At 42.8% G+C, this 16218-nt stretch overlaps 1 protein-coding gene across 1 annotated transcript in view; it reads right to left on the minus strand.

Moving 5' to 3' along the window:
* The window catches only part of PLCL1 (phospholipase C like 1 (inactive)), a 228159-nt gene that overhangs the window by 46682 nt on the left and 165259 nt on the right, over positions 1–16218 (minus strand). The gene's annotated exons all lie outside the window — the stretch shown is intronic.

The following is a 16218-nucleotide window of genomic DNA, read 5'->3' on the forward strand; positions in this document are numbered from 1 at the left end:
CATGGAGAGGAAGTCCAGGGGTAGGGGAGGGCCTGGGAGAGTCAGCACATGCCTTGTGCAGATGGGAGGATGCTGTGGGAAGGAGAAGAAGCAGAAGAGTAGAAAAGACAGGGAGAGGGCCAACACAGGCTGCATGCAAGCAGGAGGCTGCTGTAGATAGGAGGAAAAAGTAGGAACAAATTTTCAGAGTGACTTGCAACCTTCCCCGTTTGGCTTCCCTATTGACTTTGCTTGTGGGAAGCTGGCTTTGGAGATTACTAATGGTGATCATGTGGTTCTCTGCAATGGCATAATAGTGAGCTGGGTACCCAAGCACCCAGATCATGATCAAGTGACCTTCGAGGTGCTACAATGGCCAGAACTTCAAGAACCAGTGATACTTCCATTTTTTCAGCACCCTTAATGCTCACTGAGGATAAACATGAGCAGAGAACTACCTATACTGAAATTAATGGGACCTATGGATTCAAACGATATATATCAATTATACAAAGTGCAAGAGTTAACACTGAAGCACAAATGAAATGACTTGACAGATGGCGGGTTTAGGAACTGAAGTGTCCCATCAAAACAATTGTAGTACATCTTGCTTTGTGGTTATTTGTATTTCTAATACTAAGTATTCAGTGCAGTAATTTGTTAACCAGTTATTCTACTGCCTACTAACCATATCATACATGCCAGATTATTTTGACTTTATCTGTATTTTGGTGAATATATTATCCATAAGGAGAAAAGGCATCAAGTGATTTGGTATTTAGTTATGGTAGTGAGAGAAAGAATTAGAGTGGGTTTTTTAAAACTGTGTTCATCATTTTATATATGAATATTGATTCCCAGTTTCTAACTCCTAATCAATGGAAAGCTAGACAGCATAAATAAATACTGCATTTTTTAAAAATACAGTTCAATGAATTTGAATTAGGACTCACTTTTTCTTTTTCTTTATTTGATACCTTTCCAGCATTTCCCATGGAATAAGAGTTACTTGGCATCTGCTTTAGGAAAGCACTATGCAGTTCTTAAAAACGTAATATTTTGCTTTCCTCATCCGATTGTCTTTCTTGTGTGCTTCCTGCTTTAAAATAAGTTGCCAGGAAATAGAGTGGCATCCATCTTTAAATTTGCTACATTTTGTTATAGGGGACGTCAGCATCATAAAACTGCTTAAATTAAAAGGAAGGGAGGAAGAAAGAAACACTTCTGATATTTTTTCCCAAAATATAAAGCCTTGGCCCCAGGAGATGGCAAAGAAATTCTTCAGATCTTTTCAGAGTGAGAAAAAAAAATGACCTTGGGATATATCTGAGAAAAAGAGAACTTCAACTGTGGAGCGCTTCAGTAGGTGGGTGTGGTTGTATGTTGAACATTAGAGGAATGCCATCTGTTCTGAAGCTTTTGGAAAACAAGACACTGGCACAGCTCCTCTATGTAGTGCACCTGTAATGGTATAAGGCCTTCCACATAAGACTTGGAAAACAGGTGAAAGAGCAGAGTCTACACAATAGTCAGATCAGGGACAGCTAAGCCTGCAAGAAAAAAAAATCCCAGCTACTTATGAACAAGGTAATTCACCACATCTCTTGTAACACAGGGTGAAGCTGGAGAATCCATAAGATCATCCAGTATATAGCAGGATGAAACACTGTTTTTGAAATGGCTTTTGACCATTCAAAGCACCACCTTTTTAAAGAAAAAGAAGTAACCGATGGGGAAAAGCAGAGGAACTGGATTGTACTATCTCCTTGGGTGATAGTAGAAGGAATTCATGAGGATAAAGAGAAAACATTGCATAAGAATAGATGAAGGTGTCAAAAAAAAAACCCTTACAATTGTTTCTTTGTGTTTACTTTGATAATCACTGTATAAGTAGTGCAAGATTGACAATCCAGTGTTCATTTTTAAAAAAATAAAATTCCGAGGTATGCACAAAAATGTACTTTAAAATTATTTATATTTCTGCCAGTTCAGTAAAAATTTGCCCAACAGAAAACAAAGAAAAGCTGAAGACATTTATAGTCTGTTGTTAGTTGCGAAGTCGTGTCTGACCCATCGTGACCCAAATGGCAATGTTCCTCCAGGCCTTCCTGTCCTCTACCATCCTCTGGATTCCATTTAAGCTCACGCCTACTGCTCAGTGACTCCATCCAGCCACCTCATTCTCTGTCTTCCCCTTCTTCTTTTGCCCTCAATCTTTCCCAGCATTAGGCTCTTCTCCAATGAGTCTTTCCTTCTCATTAGGTGGCCAAAGTATTTGAGTTTCATCTTCAGGACCTGACCTTCTAAAGAGCAGTCAGGGTTGATCTCCTCTAGGACTGACCAGTTTGATCGCCTTGCAGTCCAAGGGACTCGCAGGAGTCTTCTCCAGTACCATAGTTCAAAGGCCTCAATTCTTTGGCGCTCAGCCTTCCTTATGGTCCAACTTTCACAGCCATACATTGCAACTGGGAAAACCATAGCCTTGACTATACACACTTTTGTTGGCAGGGTGATGTCTCTGCTTTTTAGTATGCTGTCTAGATTTGCCATAGCTTACCTCCCCACGATCAAGCGTCTTTTAATTTCTTAGCTGCAGTCCCCATCTGTGGTGATCTTGGAGCCCAGGAAAATAAAATCTGTCACTGTTAGGTCCCTGCCATTTTGGTCCTTTATCATGCCCATCTTTGCATGAAATGTTCCCTTCATATCTCCAATTTTCTTGAAGAGATCTCTGGTCCTCCCTATTTTATTGTTTTCTTCTATTTCTTTGCACTGTTCATTTAAGAATGCATTCTTATCTCTTCTAGCTATTCTCTGGAATTCTGCATTCAACTCGGTGTATCTTTCTCTTTCTCCCTTGCCTTTCGCTTATTTCCTCAACTATTTGCAAAACTTCATCAAACAACCATTTTGCTTTCTTGCCTTTCTTTTTCTTTGAGATGGTTTTAGTTGCTACCTCTTGTACAATGTTGCAAACCTCCATCCATAGTTCTTTGGGCACTCTGTCGATCAGATCTAATTCCTTAAATCTATTTGTCACCTCTACTGTATATTCATCAAGGATATGATTTAGTTTGTACCTGAATGGCCTAGTGCTTTCCCTTACTTTCTTCAATTTAAGCCTAAATTTTGCAACGAGAAGCTCATGATCTGAGCCATAGTCAGCTCCTGGTCTTGTTTTTACTGACTGTATAGAGCTTCTCCGTCTTTGGCTGTAGAGCACATAGTCAATCTGATTTTTGTGTTGACCGTCTGGTGATGTCTGTGTGTAGAGTCGTCTCTTGGGTTGTTGGAAAAGAGTGTTTGCTATGACCATTGTATTATCTTGACAGAATTCTATCCACCTGTGCCCTGCTTCATTTTGTACTCCAAGGCCAAACTTGCCCGTTATTCCAGTTATCTTTTGACTTCCTACTTTAGTATTCCAATCCCCCATGATGATAAGGATATCATTTTTTTGGTTTTAATTCTATAAGGTGCTGTAGGGCTTCATAGAACCGGTCAATTTCATCCTCTTCAGCACCAGTGGTTGGGGCAAAGACTTGGATTACTGTGATATTGAATGGTTTGTCTTGGATTAGAACTGAGATCATTCTATCATTTTGGGGATTGTATCCCAGTATTGCTTTTCCTATTCTTTTATTGATTATGAAGGTTACTCCATTTCTTCTGAGAGATTCTTGCCTGCAGTAGTATACCTGATGGTCATCTGAATTAAATTCACCCATTCCTGTCCATTTTAGTTCGCTGATTCCTAAGATGTCGATGTTCAGTCTTTTCATCTCTTGTTTGACCACATCCAGCTTGCCTTGATTCATGGATCTTACATTCCAGGTTCCCATGGATAAAAAATCTTTACAGCATTGGACTTTCCTTTCACCACCAGATGCATCCACAGTTGAGCATCCTTTCGGCTTTGGCCCAGTTGTTTCATCCTTTCTGGCTCTACTAGCTCTTCCCCAGTAGCATATTGGACACCTTCCGACCTGAGGGGCTCATCTTCCGGCGTCATATCTTTTTTCCGTTTGGTACTGTCCATGGGGTTTTCATGGCAAAGATACTGGAGTGGGTTGCCATTTCCTTCTCCAGTGGATCACGTTTTGTCAGAACTCTCTGCTGTGACCTGTCCGTCTTAGGTGTCCCTGCACAGCATAGGTCATAGCTTCATTGAGTTACGCAAGCCCCTTTGCCACGACAAGGCAGTAATCCATGAAGGGGGACATTTATATATAAAATGCAAATATGTGAACATAGCTTCTTCCACAGAAAATACAGAATGTCAGTTCTTTACATCTATTGTAAAGAAACAATGGGAGGGGGAGGGGAGAATATAGAAATGGTTGATATGTACATAGTAGTATTTTTATTTTGTTCATTGGGACATATAACCCATTTACATTCTTAATCCCTAGTGAAATTGATGATATTTATTTTTTACTTAAGCAAATTCTATACAGTACTTAAGTAAATTTAGGATTGGTGCTTTATGTCTTCCTGAAATGTTTCTTGGGATAGTCCAGATTATACAAGAACTACCAGCCAAAAGGCATTGGGTAGGTATCTGTCTTTACCTTTCTCATTTGATTTTTTTTTTAACATTGATAGGAAAAGTAGCCAACAAATTGTAAGGGAATGTGACATCCTGTAAAATGTAGCGAGTGAGGCAAGTTGATTCAGATAATGTAGTCAGATAATGAGTTGGTGACTCAACTACATTTTTGGCTGAAGCGTAGCACAAACTCAATCAATGAAAACACAGTTAATATAGGTGAATAAGCATGATTAGTTACTTTGCTTCCACATCTAATATATAAATATTTGAAACTTTAATCCTCTCTTCAAGAAAGCATTCCCTCTAACCAAATTACTGCTGCTACAGGAATTAATGTAAAGTCAATTTTCCTGAAACAAATTCATAAATTCACGCAAATGCAATCTGCAAACATAATTCTAGGCCATTTTCATTATCATGGCGGAAGATGTCAGATTTTAATTAAAACATTTTAACTGAAAATTAAATGTCAACAGTGATACAGAGTTGCTGTTAAATGGATATATAAAGTCAATGACAGTCATTTCGAAAAGGAGCAGAAAATGTAGCCAGGCGCTAACAAAAATGGTGAATAGAGGAACACAGTATATAGAAGAACAGATTTTAATTGAGAGTTGTATACTTTGAACATAAAGTAAGACAGCATATTGGTCTGGACGTGCTGGCTTTTTATATCCCCACTTCCATCACCAGCAAAACTCATCCTTTAAAAAAAACAGAGCAGCACCTAAATGAACGAAGAGATATCTTTTAAATAGATATTAAATAGTCTGGTTATGTGTATACAGGTAAGTTGCTCATGTGGATAGAATTACAGTGAGAGTTGGCCATAGCTCAGTGATATAGCATATGCTCTGGATAAAGTTAGTCTGAGATCAAACCTTGACATTACTAAATAAACAAGTCATCATGAGAAAAATTCTCATGAATGTCAAAACAAGAAGGAGAAGTAATAGTGAGGATTACTAGTCCTAAAAAAACCAGTGAATGAGCGTTGGTACCTACCTGACACGCTCCTTCTCTGGCTGGTGGGCACGGCAGTCAGGATGGGAGGCGACACGGGTGTGAGCTGTTTAGGACCGAGTCTGCAGAGGAACGAAGCCCCGTCTCCCTGCTCCAGGAGTCAGTTTTGAGACGAGGAATCCAATGCAGACTGGCGTGTCTAGAGGAAACAAAGAAGAAATAGAGATAAGTGCAGTCCACCCCCCCCGATGGTTACCACAGACCGGGGACGGCCCGAAAGGGAGGGGCTGACTGCCGTGCCCACCAGCCAGAGAAGGAGCGTGTCAGGTAGGTACCAACGCTCATTCTCCTGTCAGGGTGGTCACGGCAGTCAGGATGGGACATACCCAAGCTCTGTGTCCTGTCGGGAGGGAGGCCGGCCCCGGACTTAAGAAGCCTGATGGACCTGTTGGAGGACCCTCCTGCCAAATGCTGCATCCGCCGAGGCATAAGCGTCCAGGCGATAGTGTCTGATGAAGGCAGTAGGAGAGGCCCACGTGGCCGCCCGACAGATCTCCTCTACTGGTGCTCTAGTCGACCAGGCCGCCGAAGTCGCGGCGCTCCTCGTGGAGTGGGCAGTGATGCCCCGAGGTACCGGCAGGGATAGAGAAACGTAAGCTGCCGAGATGCAGGCTCTAAGCCAACAACCCAAGGTAACCGAAGAGATCTTGGATCCCAATGTAGCGGGAAGGAAGGACACAAAGAAGGCATCCGTTCGCCTGATCGAAGAAGTACGGGCCACATAAATCTTGACAGCACGACGCACGTCCAAATTGTGCCACTCTTGCTCCAAACGATGTCGAGGACGAGGGCAGAAGTTTGGCAAAATTAACTCCTGGGATCTGTGGAATAAGGAGTTCACCTTCGGGACGAACGAAGGGTCCAGCCGGAGGACAACTCTGTCCGGGTAAAATGTGCAGAGCTCCTTGCGAACCGACAGTGAGCTCAACTCTGAGATTCTTCTAGCAGACGTAACTGCCACTAAAAGGGCCACTTTCAGTGAAAGAAAACGGAGGGAAACCTCCCTCAATGGCTCGAAGGGAGGTTTTGTAAGAGCCGAAAGTACCCTCGGCAGGTCCCACGTCGGAAAGCGACGAACCGGAGGAGGGCGGACGTTAGAGGCGCCCCTTAGGAACTGGCGAATTAGAGGATGACGAGAGATCGAATCCCTTGCACCACAGGATAGAACAGAAGAAAGGGCCGCCACCTGACGACGAAGTGTGTTAGGGGAGAGGCCCGATACAAATCCCTCATGCAAAAACTCCAAGACGTGTTCCAAGGAAGCGGAAGTTGGTGACTGGTGGCGCTTCCAACACCAGGCCGAGAAAGAACGCCAGGTGGCCTCATAAATCCTGGTGGTAGAGCCCCGTCTGGACGCCTGAATGAGAGTGATGACACCTTGTGAAAGGGGAATACGGCTCAAGATGCGCCGCTCAGCCTCCACACGGTCAAGTTGAGCCATTGCGGATCCGGGTGGGACAAGGGTCCTTGCCGGAGCACAATTCGATCCTCTGGTATCCGCCAGGGTGGTTGTATCGAGAGGGCCCGCAAGTCCGCGAACCAAGGGCGGCGGCTCCAAAAGGGAGCTAGAAGGATGAGCTCCGCCCGGTCTTGTAGAAGCTTCCTGATAACAAGAGGAATCAGTGGTATCGGGGGAAACGCGTACAAGAGGAGGCCCGAAGGCCAAGTGTTGCGGAGGGCGTCCACTGCCTCCGCCCCTGGAGTCGGGAACCTTGAGAAGAACCGAGGCGTTTGATGGTTGGCCCCCGAGGCGAAGAGGTCTATGGCCGGAAGACCGAATCTCCTCACCAGCTCCTGGAAGAGATCCGGAGGAAGACTCCACTCCGCTGGGTCAATCGTGGACCGGCTGAGGGCATCCGCCGTCCGATTCTCGATCCCTGAAATATGGGCTGCTTTTATGGAGGCCAGATTGGATTCCGCCCAGGCGCCTAGTCTGTTTGTCTCCCGCATGAGAGATTGAGATCGTGTTCCCCCCCACCGGTTGATGTGGGCTTTGGCCGAGACATTGTCCGTTAGGACGAGAACGTCCCGGCCCTGCAACAGGGGCTGAAACTGTCGGAGAGCGAGGAAAATGGCCCGAAGCTCCAAGAAATTGATGCTCAACCTCGACTCCTGGGCTGACCAAAGGCCTTGCGCCAGCTGGGTCCCCAGATGCGCGCCCCAACCTGACAGGCTGGCATCCGTTGTCAAGGTCAGACGATGGGGCTCGCGGAAAGGACTGCCCTTGGATATCTTGTCGAAAGTCCACCAAGTCAGAGACTGCGATACTTGAGAGGGGAGAATTACCCTTAAGGTCGATGAACTCCGGCGGGCACGCTGAAATGGGAGCAGGTACCACTGGAGGTCCCTGCTGTGCAATCTGGACCAAGGGACGATTCCGAACGAAGACACCATTTTGCCGAGTAGACAAGACAAGGTGAGGAGAGAAGTTGAGCGTTGTCCCTGTACCCGGGCTGCTAGAGATCTTAAGCTTAAGATACGGTCCGGGGAGAGGAATACCTCCGAGGAAACAGTATCTATGATAGCTCCGAGGTGTTGAAGTCTAGTGGAAGGGGATAAGTGGCTTTTCCGCCAATTAATAGAAAAGCCGTGCTCCTGTAAAATTCTAAGGGTCAAAACTAGGTCCCGGTGAGCTTGGGCCGATGAACGGGATAAAATCAAAATGTCATCAAGGTAAAACAGAACCCGTACGGGAAGATTACTGACATAGGCCATAAGGGCTGCCATAATCTTGGTAAAGACCCTGGGTGCTGAGGAAAGGCCAAAGGGAAGGGCACGGTATTGATAATGTCTCCCATTATAACAAAAACGAAGGTATCTACGGTGTTCCGGGAGGATAGGGACATGAAGGTAGGCCTCAGTCAGGTCGATAGATGACATGAAATCTCCCACCTGAAGGGCGAGCAAAATGGTTTGAAGGGATTGCATCTTGAACCGGCGATAAATTATGTGCCGGTTCAAGGCTTTAAGGTCGAGTATGGGACGCCAATCCCCCGAGGATTTCTGGACGAGAAACAAACGGGAATAGAAACCCTTCCCAAACTCCGAGGTCGGTACCGGTTGAATAGACCTCGAGACCAAAAGGTGCCTAATGGAAGCCTCCACCCTGGCCCTCTTAGCCCTATTAAGGGAAACCGGACAACGTAAAAACAACTGAGGGGGGGAGGACTTGAACTCAAGAGGAAGGCCAAATTTAACCACATTCTTAACCCAATTGTCTGAAACAGTGGATACCCACTTGGAGGCAAAAAGAGCTAAACGCCCTCCAATCGCAGGAGACTGGGGAAAGTTAACGAGACCTACGGAAGGGCCTGCCCCGTCCCCCACGCTGATTTCTCCTGGAAGGAAATCGGGCCCCCTGTCTGACCTGATTGTCCGGAAAGGGAGGTCCCCTGTTCTGGAAGGAACGGTTGTAGCGCTGGTGGAAGGAAGTTGAATCTGATGAACGAAAGGACGACGGACGAAAGGAACTTGTCTGACGGTAGTCTGACCTACGAGACAGGGATGGTAAAATCTTGCGATGGTCGCGGGTCTCCACAAGAAGTGGATCCAAGGGGGCCCCAAACAGGTTGATTCCAGCATAAGGGGAAGATGCCAGGCGCCACTTGTGGCGAATGTCGGCTTGCCAGTTCTTCAACCAGAGTAATCTCCGTGAAGTAATCGTGGAACCAATGGATTTGGCCGAAAAACGAGCCGCATTCAAGGTGGCGTCGGCCGAAAATTCCACCGCTGCCAGGATTTTGGTGATATCTTGGTGTGAACGGACGTCTGAGGCCGGAATGCGTTTTTGCAACTGTTTAAGCCAGAGGATCGAGGCTCTATTAAAGAAGGAGGCCACAGAGGATGCTTGGGTAGACCATGCTGAAGATTGATGGGCTTTAATCAGAGATCTCTCAGCTTTACGATCCTCCGGTCGAAGCGATTCCTCTGAGGGACCCGACAAAGGAGTCGGAGAAGCGAGGGCTACTATTGGGGCATCTACCTTCGGTACCTGCAAAAAATCGGAAAATTCCGTTGCCAGGTGATAAAACCGTCGATCCAAAGAATTGGGCGCCGGACCTGAGCTTGGAAATTTCCACTGTCTCTGTAAGACGTCCGAGAACAACTTGGGCGCGGGAATGGTCTCAGTCATAATCGAAGGCTCTTCAAAAAAGGCCGAAGCTGGGTCAGATGTGGAAGCTTGATTAGCAGGCTTAGCCCCGGGAATGCCCAAGCGAGTGGTAGTCTGGGCTTTAAACAAAAGAGACCTGAACATGTGTGGTCGAAAAAGTCCGACGAAGGAGGGCTGGTCAGGTAGCAACCCTTCATCGTCTGACAGGTCCTGATCCACGAGAATTTCACCCTCTTCTTCGGCCGAAATAGAACCTTGACTGACCCCGGAAGGAGAGTCAGCTCGCTCCTGATGAGGATGGGCAGGCTCTATGGGGTCAGAGCGAAGAGAAAGAGCCTGGTCGTCGAGATAATCGGAGACCCGAGAAGCAGACCGCTCTTGCAGGCCTTGCGCGATGCCCTGTCTTATAGATTGCGCAATTAACTTGGCCAAGTCCGGGGAAATAGCCTGTCCCTGGTTAGGGACTGCTGAGGCCAACGGAACAGCCTGTTCCTGTGGTAGAGGATGCGCCACAGAAGGGGCCTGCCTTGGTTCAGGGACGCCCCGAGACCCGCCATGGTCACCTTGGAAGACAGCTGCAGCGTCGGAAAGGGAGACAATGTCTTCCTGAGTGGACCGGTCAGGAGAGAGAGAGGGGGCCTCAAGGGGAATAGGTGATTGGCCCGCTGGGCGAGTTTCCTCTAAGGCAACTGTTGTGGCCTTGGCTCTGTCACGAGTAGAGGAGGAAGAGGAGGCCTTATTGAAGGCCCTCTCCATTGCCCTATGCCGTCGCTCTTCGTCCTTTGAGAGCTTAGAGGTTGAGGAGGATCGAACTCCTGAAGGCCTAGGGAGGTCCTGCTTCCTTGACCTCTTAGAGGTTTGGGTCCCAGAACAACCTTCTTCAGGATCAGGCTCCCTGGCTCGCTTCTCCTTGCTCTTTTTCGAGCGGGAAACAGCGCCTAAAGTGGCGTCCGCCATTTTGAAATTCCCCGAAACTGCCGCTAACTTTAAAACGGGGGGAAGCAAGGCCACTCACTGCGCTGATCGGCTAGGGCTCTCCGGTGCCGGTCCGGAACTCCGCAGCAGAAGGGCAATGCCCGAAGAGTCTCCTGATCGAGTGGGGCGGCTGTCTGTGAGAGGCGGCAATAGGGAGCGCTGGAAAGGGCGCGGAATGGACGTCGCGCGTTCCGGCTGCAGGGCAGAGCCCGAGTCGCAGCCCAAGCAAAGCACTCGCCACAAACTTTTTTTAAGGCCGAAGAACGAGCCCGTTCTTGCCAAGGGGCTTGTCAGCCGACCGCCCCTCCTCAGCGGAATCCGAAACGACATTCACGCTGGAAATAGCTGTTATAGTGCTGGGTCTGAAGAGGGACGAATGATAGACACGCCTGTCCTACTCCACCGAGTCGAAAAAACTGACTCCTGGAGCAGGGAGGCGGGGCTTCGTTCCTCTGCAGACTCGGTCCTAAACAGCTCACACCCGTGTCGCCTCCCATCCTGACTGCCGTGACCACCCTGACAGGAGAACACAAAGCAAACACAGGGAAGAAAGACACATGATCATGACAGCATTAAAGGGTACGATTGTTTCTTTTATGATGTAGAAATATTAAAGTTGAAATTGGAAGTAAACCTCACGCTTAATAAATATTATGTATGGTGGACCTGTGTATCTTTTCCTCTAAATTCAAGCCAAGACTACAGCACTTTTCTAACTACAGCACTTATGCTATAACACTCCACACAATCTTAAGTGGGGAGCAGTAGCTCTGGCAACCAAAGAATGAATGCTAGGTACATTCCATTTTTCCAAGATTACCTTGAGGAAAAACCAAGTGTATCATGTTTAATAATAGAGGAACAACTCTATAACTTTTTCAAAAAGGCACTTTATTTAAGAAAGAAATCATTTGCCCATTTATTTTGGAACCAGGAAGAATTTTTACAAGGGATTAGCTACATCTTCTGGTTCTTCATAGATACTGTTTCCTCCATCCACTTTATATACACTGATGGATAATAAATATTATTAATGCATGCCTGCTCCTGGAATGTGTTTTGATGACAATCTAATCAACAGCTAATCAAAGAGTAGGTTCTAGAAATAATACCCTGTTTCCCCCAAAATAAGACATCCCCTAATAAGCCAGATTGGATTTTAGAGCGCATGGCAAAAGGCCAAGCTCTTATTTCAGGGTTCAAAAAAATATAAAACAGGGTCTTATTTTCGGGGAAACATAGTATCATCCCATTTCATGTTTATCCAGAATACAGTAGCCAAAATTCTTGAACAAACTTTTTTTTAGAGGCTCAGCTAAAGCTGCTTTGTGCAGTATTTATCATTATTATCATGATTCCTTTTATTATTATACAATTTTAATCTCCAAGAGACCACAAAGTATATTTTGAGAACTGTACGTTTAACTTCTCAGGAAAATCTCAGCATTAAAATAGATGCAACAGGGATTTTCCACAGTTTAGTGCTTGTTTTGTTCATGTCAAACTTTGCTGGCACCATTAGTAAATTGTTCCCAAAGGATAACTCTATACATTTACTGCAGTTCTCAGTACTGTATTTATTAGTGAATCAACTTTTCTTTCTTTTCATCACGTCTGAGGATGAAGTAAGTTTTTAAAAATCTAGACAGCTGCAATCCTATGCCCATTTTCATGATGGGTCTGAATTCCAAGCAGACAAAGAATTGTGCTGTTATTTTATTTATAAAGGAGTAATACATAGGGCAGGATCCACTCCAAAGACCTGTCTGGTGTATGTTTTCTAAATATAGTTGTTGTTCTGGGAACGTAGATTAACAAATATGTAACACAGTCCTGTCTGAGAAAACAATTCTATCTTGAAGCAGTGGTGGAAGAAATTTAGAAGTTATTGGTGCTTCATTAATGTGAATGATGTAGGAATAGTACAGGGTCAGCTATATGAACACTGAAGGACCCTCTTTATTCACATTATTATAAGAAAGAAATGTGCTTGTTTAGAGATTACACTAAGTCAGCTAAATTCCATTCTTGGTAATATATATCTTCTGAGGGGCCTAGCTGTCAAGGATGCAAGGACACCCATATGAAACAAAAAGTTACTTATTATCCAAAGCAGCCATGAATCTACACATCAGCAATCACAGAACTGAGGAAGGTTGTTTAGCTAAGATAATCTTATGAACTAGAAAATAATGTAGGAATTTAGTAATTTAGAAAGTGTCAATTATCATGTAACAAATGTATGTTAACCATATATGGAAAACTGCTGTGCTCACAAAATCCTTTGTCTTGGATATGTATAAAAGCAGTTGTATCAGAGCTCTTCTGGGTTCAGAATTGCAGATACAAATCTGATTCTGAAACTGCGCAATAAACTGTCTCTGGCTGACCCAGGAATGTTGTTCAGTCTCATCATTCCATAACATCATCACTGGAGGCTTTTAAGATGAGATTGGCCAACCACTTGGCTGAAATGGTATAAGGTCTCCTGCTTGAGCAAGGGGCTGGACTAGAAGAACTCCAAGGCCATCCCATCCCATCCCATTCTACAGATAACTTTTTCAGGTCTCTGTTTGTCAGCCACTGTAACCATTGATATCTCATAAGTAACCAAAGAAGAAAACAAAACTATGAAGTATTTTTTCAAACTACAGAAAATAAGACAGAAATTATGTCTTGGAATAAATCTCATGAAATTCAAATGACACCATTCTGAATAGAGATGTGCAGGATTATGCCATAAGGCAAACTCTGGAATTCCATATTGTTTCAGGTCAGAATGTAACAATATAATTTCATCCCTATGAGAATAATACTCTTGAACTGAAATACCCAAAACAGCAACAACAAAACAGCAATCTGATCTTACAAAAACAGATAATTTTAGGTCAACTTCCATCCCACTATCAATTATACTATCTCTTAATCTTTGTTATCTTCATGAAAACAATAATGACTATTCTAGCTTGTGCTGAAGATGTGGAATAACTCTGAAGTTTATTTAGCAAGAAATACTGACAAATTATGTAAGGTTATTAAGAGTTTTATAACAGGAAACATTTTTAAATGTGTTGATTAAATTATGGGAAATGACTTTGAGTGATCAATATACATCTCTAATCTCATCAAAGATTTCCTGCAGAAGAAATGCATTTTATTTTCTAGTGTCAATTATCATTGCATCAGACTAATAAAGATGAAAGTAGAGTAAGAATCAGTTTTTCAAAGTAGGTCCCATGCAGAAATGCCACAAAAGATATAGATCATTTCCATAATTGTATTATTTCTGATATGGTTATATCACAAATTCGGCTAGTTGAGCATGGATGTTATGAACAGATCTCCAATATCCATACTACATAGGCTACCAAACCTTTTAAGAATACTGATAAGCAGGGGCGGGGGGGGGATCTCTTAAAATATTTAGGAAATTATTCCCATTGGATATTAATCATATGAGCATAAATGTCTCAGTGGGCTTCAGGAACGGACTTCAAATCCTGAAAATGAAGCATCTTAACATTACAGGGAGATGAGTGTGTTCAAAACATGAACTATTTTTTGTTCTAGCGTTGGACAACAACATTAAAATGTTTGCCATAATAGTAGGCTGTAATAATGGAGAACAACATATATAGAGAGAGACAGAATGTGATATATATGCACATGCTCATTAACAGCAACAAAGAACATATTAAATATAATTTTCTAAACCTTTTCTAACAACTGATGGTTAGAACATCAATCATATTGCTGCTTAGCAGACATTGTTGTACATCAAAAGGTTCTTAGTCTGCTCATTAAAAAATATTATTTGCTTTTAAAAAAAAACCAATCAAACAAAGCAAGTGACATTATTCACAATATAATGCATTATATCGACTGCAGCTATCCACCGTTTCTTACAAAACCATATAGCCCAACTTGGCACTGATTAGAAGCAAAGGTTAGTGATTTATACAGAATTAACATAGCTTCACTACAAATGCATTATTTGTATGTAATTAATCATCCCAAGTGAACTGACTAATAATGAGGGAATAAATGTTATTCAACAAAGAAGTTTCTGTAGAGGAAAAAAAAGCTACATCTCTGAGATTCTAAATTGAGTCCAGTTCCCTGTTCCTTGATGATGATGATAAAAAAATAAATTAAATACAACAATATTACGCAATATTTATTAGCAACACAGACTACCGGTATCTATTCTTTAATTGGTAGGTTTGTTTAATAATTGCAAACCACATTTAGTCCTCTTTTTGCAATGAAAATCTCAAGGCAATTTATATAAATCTGTGATCCTTTCTTCTACTTTCTCCCATGTTAACCTTTGACAACCCTAGTTAACATGAAAACTATGAAGTGCTCCAAGGTCAACTAATGAGTTTCATAGTTGAATGAGAGGTGATCCAAGTACTTGCCTGCCCTGTCTACTATATCACACGGTCTCTGTTTATTTGAGGTTTTAAATCAAAGGAGAAAGATTGTGTTGAGATTCTCATTCCTTTCCCAGGATCTATTTGAGACTTAAATTGTGCCTTCTGGAGATCATCTGGTGCTACTTTTCCTGGATTGCACCACTTCAGGAGAAGGTTATGGAAAATGTGAAGGCCTTCCTGCACGTAGACAAAGGGAAACAGCTTGTCCTTAAAAAATTACTACTCTAGGAAGGCTATCTTAATACTCACTAGATTGTTCCATAAATAATGTTAATTTTTTTAAAAGTTCAAATATCCAGCTTCCGCCCTAGAAATGTAAGTGTACAACACAACAGCAGCTATATCACATAATTTTCCATATTGTACTTTGCTAATCAATGATAAGCTATTGTTTAAACTAAAGTATTATATCTATTTATCTAAAGTTAATACAGTATAATAAATCAAGGTCACTCCAATACAACATCCCTAATTGGATAGAGAAAAGTAATCCCCAAACATATATAAAAATAATTTAAAATTGAAGAAGGTGAATAAGCATATTTAAGGTATCTTTTAACAACAGTTTTTGGAAGGGCCTAATAACCATATATATCTTCCATCCAGTAATGGGCTATTCATTAGTTTGAGCCAATTAGCAAGGGTCCCACTCAAGTGCTTTCTAGAAGAGATGGTCTGAATGTACTTTATTATAATAAAGCATTATCAATAATTTGATGTCAATGCACAAGAAACCCATTAGCACAAATTAACTGCTAATTAAAACTATGCTTTGACATTTGAGCAATACTGTCTTCTTCAATGTCAGCTGCTTGAAATCACAAGAAATTTAAACTATAGCCAACACAATACTTATTAACCTATTATTTACAATAAATTTTATATCAACAAATAATCAAAAATATCATTTTATTGTGCAAATCTGGGAGGGAGGGAGGGAGGGAGGAAGGAATTCAGAGTATTTCTCTGCCAAATAATAAGCATATTGTCTACCAAATAAATTTAATTGAAATCCAAGTTAAAGGTATAAAAAACAAGTACGTATTAGGTACTTTAGCTTTTCTGTCCCTTTATCTTGGAAAATTATGATTTCTACATTAATATAAACTCTGTGAGATTTTAAATAAATAAAATATGTG

The sequence above is a fragment of the Pituophis catenifer genome, unplaced genomic scaffold (assembly GCF_029215685.1).
Source record: "Pituophis catenifer annectens isolate HBS135680 unplaced genomic scaffold, rPitCat1.0.hap2 SCAF_1, whole genome shotgun sequence".
Lineage (NCBI taxonomy): Eukaryota > Metazoa > Chordata > Lepidosauria > Squamata > Colubridae > Pituophis > Pituophis catenifer.